A 5,982-nucleotide genomic window follows, 5' to 3' on the forward strand; every position below is an offset into this window, starting at 1 on the left:
TCGGTTCTTAGCGTGATTGGGTGCCCTTAGAAGTACTGCCTTCAGCTTCGAGATAAGATTAATAAAGCATATGCCAGTTTCTCCAACTTGGTGTATCTCAACTCTGCCCCTTGGAGTACCTTGCTGACACTAGTTACTGGGTCTTGTCTTCTTCCTGGATGAGGACAGCTGCCATGGCTTGCTCCGTTACGGCCAAATACAGGAATAAGGTCTCCCCCCATTTCAGCTTCTCGAGGATAGGGGGTGCTAATAGGATTCTCTTGAAATGGTTGAACACTTTCTCACAAGCCGGGATCCACTCAAAGGTTATTCTCTTTTTCATTAAATTGAAGAAAGGGAGTTCCTTTGCAGCTGAGGTCCCGAGGAAACAAGACAAGGTCATGAGCCTTCCAGCTAATCTCTGCACATCTTTGATACATCCTGGACTTGTCATCCGAAGGACGGCTTTGCACTTGTCTGGGTTGGCCTGCACCCCCTTGTGTAATCATGAAGCCCAGGAACTTCCTAGCTTCCATGGCGAATGTGCACTTGAAGAGGTTGAGTCTCATATTGTGTCTTTGGAGTGAACTGAAGATGGCCTCGAGGTCGATGACTAGATTGCCTGGGTCTGCTGTCTTGACCAGGACATCATCCACGTATACCTCAACTGATTTGCTGATTAGATCCTTGAAAACCTTATCATCAACCTTTGGTAAGTAGCTCCTACATTCTTCAGCCCAAATGACATGACCATGTAACAATAGGTTCCATTTGGCATTATGAACACCATTTTTTCTTTGTCAGGACGGTGCATTGGTATCTGGTTGTATCTAGAGTATACATCCACGAAGCTCATAAACCGGTACCCCGCTGCTGTATCTACTAGGGCATCAATATTCGGGAAGGGGAAGGAGACTTTCGAACACGCTTTATTAAGATCTGAGTAGTCGATGCACATTCTCCACTTTCTATTGGCCTTCCTAACGAGAACCACATTAGACAGCCACGTCGAGTACTCTAACTCCCTTATGAATCATGCTTCTATTAGGCCGGCCGTCTGCTTAACCACCTTGTTAGCCCTTTTCTGCGACATCTTCCTTCGTCGCTGTGCCACTGGCTTAGCGTTTGTCTTCACGGCAAGTCGGGGGGACAAGAACTCTGGATCTACTCCCGGCATATCGACCAGGGCACAGGCAAACAAGTCGCCGTTTGCCCTGACGGCCTCTATGAGGGGCTCCTTTAACTTATGGGGGAGGTTTCGGTTCACGAAAGTGAACTTGTCCTCTATATCTCCTACTCGAAACTTTTTCAAATCCCTCTGAGGTTCTGGCCTTGGCTTGTCATCTACTCTCGCATCTAAGTCAGCCAAAGAGACCCCAGACGCCTCTTTTGATTTCTTCCTCAATGAGAGACTGGCATTGTCGCAAGCGACTGCTGTTTCTAAATCTCCTCTGATGGAACCAACGGTTCTGTCGTCTAACATGAACTTCATCGTCAGGACTTTGTGTATATGACAGTTGAGAATTCATTCATGGTCCCCTGTGAAATCCCATCAGAACAAAAAATTCAGCCATTACTGACCTCTTGTTTTCCTCGGTTCCCACGCAAATTAGGAGGGTAATTAACCTGTTGGATTTTTTGTAATTGTCACCTAGACCAACGACCCTATGCTGGTAGGCTTTGAGGTCGGCTTCTTTGAGCCCTAAGGCGTCAAACACATTTCTAAACATGATATTGGAATTGGCTCCGGTATCAACGAGGATTCGTTTGACTAGGCCCGTTTTGATCATTGCCGTTATCACCATGAGTGGGTTTTCAGGAAGATCGTGGCACCATTGATCTTCTGTGCCAAAGGATATCTTGGGAGATTCCTTGGATTGGGCCCTAGGATTTCCTGATAAAACGGCTAGGATTTTAATGTCCTTTCTTGCTACTAACTTCGATTTGGGAGGTGCATCACGCTCTACTACAACATTAATGACTATTGTAGGGGAATTGTCTGGGTTCTTTGTGGGGCCTTGCCTTGGGTTTACAGCCCTGTTGCGGTCCTCTTGGATTGTTCACGTTCTTTCCTCCTCGGTTCCCTTATGAACTGAGAGAACTCAGTTAGCTTGCCTTCTCGAATAGCTTGCTCCAAAGCACCCTTTAGGTCAAAACAGTCCTGAGTCGTGTGGCCAAAGCCTTTGTGATAGTCACAGTACAAGCCTTTGTTCCCCGCCTGTCCTGTCTTTTAGCTGTCGAGGCTTCGACAGGGTGCCTTTGTCTACAATCTATTGGTAGACCTCCACTATGGGTTCCGTGAGGGGAGTGTAGTTTGTGAACTTGCCTACTCGAGGAATTATCTTAAATGGATTTCCTGACGTCGCCTCCTTGGGCGTCTCCTTTGGTCTTTCGGTGTACCCGGGTTGACAAGCTGGTGGGTTGGGTGGCTGCTGCTTATTGGCTGCCACTACCTGACTAACCTCCTCGTCGTTGATATATTCACTAGTTATGTTATAGATCTCTTGCATGGTCCAAATGGGCTTGGTGGTGAGGTGTTTCCTGAAGTCCTCATTCAGCAGGCCATTTTTCAAGCATAAGCTTACTACCGAGTCTGTTAGGCCGTTGATTTCCAGACATTCATCATTGAACCGGTCTAGAAATTTTCTCGTTGACTCGCTGGCTCGCTGTGTGACCCCCAACAGATTGATCAAGTGCTTAGCTTTTGCTATACGCGTGGTGAACTGCGCTAGAAAACTACGTGAAATATCTGCAAAAGCCGTGATGGACTCTTGTGGGAGTGCGTTTAACTAGCGTATTGCGAGGCCTACTAGAGTTATTGGGAACCATTCTCACATATAAATGTGTGCCTGACAACCACTTTCATTTTACATGCAAATAAGCTTGAATGAATATCTCTTGGATTCCTTAATCAGAATCTTCGTGGTATAAGCTAGAATCAATTGGCAGCATTCATGAGAATCCAGAATGTCTAAACGTTGTCCGTGGTATTCCGAGTAGGATTCAGGAATTGAATGACTGTGACGAGCTTCAAACTCGCGACTGTAGGGCGTGGTGACAGACGCAAAAGGATAATAAATCCTATTCCTGCATGATCGTGAACCGACAGATGATTAGTCGTGCGGTGACAGCGCACCTGGACCATTTTCACTGAGAGGACGGACGGTAGCCATTGAAAACGGTGATCCCCCAACATACAGCTTGCCATGGAAAGGAGTAAGAATGATTGGATGAAAGCAATAGGAAAGCAGAGATTTAGAAGGAACACAGTATCTTCATGCGCTTATCTGAAATTTCCACCAATGAATTACATAAGTATCTCTATCTTTATTTTATACTTTATTTATCTTTATATTCAAAAACCATTATAACCATTAGAATCTGCCTGACTGAGATTTACAAGATGACCATAGCTTGCTTCATATCAACAATCTCCGTGGGATCGACCCTTACTCACGTAAGGTTTATTACTTGGACGACCTAGTGCACTTGGTGGTTAGTTGTGCGAAGTTGTAAAGAATGTGTGTGAACCATAGTATTCTGCACCAAGTTTTTGGAGCCATTGCTAGGAATTGTTCAATTTGTGAAAAGTATGAGTCATAATTTTGCCTATCAAGTTTTTGGCGCCGTTGCCGGTGATTGTTTGAGTTTGGACAACTGACGGTTCATCTTGTTGTTCATATTAGGTAATTTTCTTTTCAAAAAATTTTCAAAAATCTTTCAAAATTTTTTTATTTTTTTCGTTTTTCCAAAAAAATATAATTTTTGAAAAATCCAAAAAAAAAAATTAAAATCATAAAAACCAAAAGTATTTTTGTGTTTCTTGTTTGAGTCTAGTGTCAATTTTTAAGTTTGGTGTCAATTGCATATTTTTAAAATTTGTGCATTTTTCGAAAAACTCATGCATGGTGTTTCTTCATGATCTTCAAGTTGTTCTTGATAAGTCTTCTTGTTTGATCTTCATATTTTCTTATTTTGTGTCTTTTGTTGTTTTTCATATGCATTTTTGCATTCATAGTGTCTAAACATGAAAAATTTTTCAAAAATAAATCTTGATGTTCATTATGATCTTCAAAGTGTTATTGGTGTTCATCTTGACATTCATAGTGTTCTTGTATGCATCATGTGTTTTGATTCATAATTTTTATATTTTGAGTCATTTAGTTGTTTTTCTCTCTCTTCATTAAAAATTCAAAAAAATAAAAAAATATCTTTTCCTTATTTTACTCATAAATTTCAAAATCTTTGGGTTGACTTAGTAATAAATTTTTAAAATAAGTTGTTTCTTGTTAGTCAAGTCAAGGTTTCAATTTTAAAAATCTTATCTTTTCAAAACTTTTTCAAAAATCAAATCTTTTTCATTTTTCTTTTGTATTTTCTAAAATTTTTTTAAAAAATTGATTTTCAAAATCTTTTTCTTAATTTTATTTCATAATTTTCGAAAACTTTACTAACAATTAATGTGATTGATTCAAAAATTTTAAGTTTGTTACTTTCTTGTTAAGAAAGGTTCAATCTTTAAATTCAAGAATCATATCTTTTAGTTTCTTGTTAGTCAAGTAATCAATTTTAATTTTAAAAATCAAATCTTTTTCAAAATAAATTTCAATCATATCTTTTCAATCATATCTTTTTTTCAAAATCAATTTAAAAAATCTTTTTTTCAAAATCAATTTAAAAAATCTTTTTTAACTCCTTATCTTTTCAAAATTGATTTTCAAATCTTTTTCAACTAACTAATTGACTTTTTGTTTGTTTTACTATTCCTTATCTTTTTCAAAACCACGTAACTACTTTCCTCTCTCTAATTTTCGAAAATCACCTCCCTCTTTTCCAAAAATCTTTTTATTTAACTAATTGTTTTAAATTTTAATTTTATTCCTTTTTATAAATTCGAATTTTAACTTTAATTTAAAATAAAAACAAAAATATTTTTCTTTTATTTTAGTTAATTTTCGAAAACTCCTCTCTCTCATCTTCTTCTATTTATTTATTTATCTACTAACACTTCTCTTCTTCTCAAAATTCGAACCCTCTTCTCCCCTCTACCTCTATTCGGATTTTCTTCTTATTTTCTTCTACTCACATAAGAATCTCTCTACTGTGGTAAAGAGAATCCCTATTATTATTTTTTGTTCCCTTTTTTTTCATATGAGCATGAGCAAGGACAAGAACATTCTTGTTGAAGCAGATCCTGAACCTGAAAGGACTCTGAAGAAGAAACTAAGAGAAGCTAAAATACAACAATCCAGAGAAAACCTTATAGAAATTTTTGAAAAAGAAGAGGAGATGGCAGCCGAAAATAATGACAACAATAATAATGCAAGGAGGATGCTTGGTGATTATACTACAACTACTTCCAATTTTTATGGAAAAAGCATCTCAATCCCTGCCATTGTAGCAAACAATTTTGAGCTGAAGCCTCAATTAGTTGCTCTAATGCAACAGAACTGCAAGTTTTATGGACTTCCATCAGAAGATCCCTATCAATTTTTAACTGAGTTTTTGCAGATCTGTGATATTGTTAAGACTAATGGAGTAGATCCTGAAGTCTACAGGCTCATGCTTTTCCCTTTGCTGTAAGAGACAGAGCTAGAACATGGTTGGACTCATAACCTAAAGATAGCTTGGACTCTTGGGATAAGCTGGTCACGGCCTTCTTGACCAAGTTCTTTCCTCCTCAAAAGCTGAGCAAGCTTAGAGTCGATGTTCAGACATTCAGGCAAAAAGATGGTGAATCCCTCTATGAAGCTTGGGAAAGATACAAGCAGTTAACCAAAAAGTGTCCTTCTGACATGCTTTCAGAATGGACCATTTTGGATATATTCTATGATGATCTATCTGAGTTCTCTAAGATGTCACTGGACCATTCTGCAGGTAGATCCATTCACCTAAAGAAAACGCCTGCAGAAGCTCAAGAACTCATTGACATGGTTGCAAATAACCAATTCATGTACACCTCTGAGAGGAATCTTGTGAGTAATGGGACGCCTCAGAAGAAGG

At 38.8% G+C, this 5,982-nt stretch overlaps 1 non-coding gene across 1 annotated transcript; it reads right to left on the reverse strand.

Annotated features, from left to right (window-relative positions):
- Positions 1 to 5,672: 5,672 nt before the first annotated feature.
- On the reverse strand, positions 5,673 to 5,780 carry LOC112793954 (small nucleolar RNA R71). The gene has a single exon (XR_003198639.1). It is a non-coding gene; the product is annotated as a small nucleolar RNA R71 (small nucleolar RNA).
- Between the last annotated feature and the right edge of the window lie 202 nt (positions 5,781 to 5,982).

Source organism: Arachis hypogaea, chromosome 3 (assembly GCF_003086295.3).
Source record: "Arachis hypogaea cultivar Tifrunner chromosome 3, arahy.Tifrunner.gnm2.J5K5, whole genome shotgun sequence".
Lineage (NCBI taxonomy): Eukaryota > Viridiplantae > Streptophyta > Magnoliopsida > Fabales > Fabaceae > Arachis > Arachis hypogaea.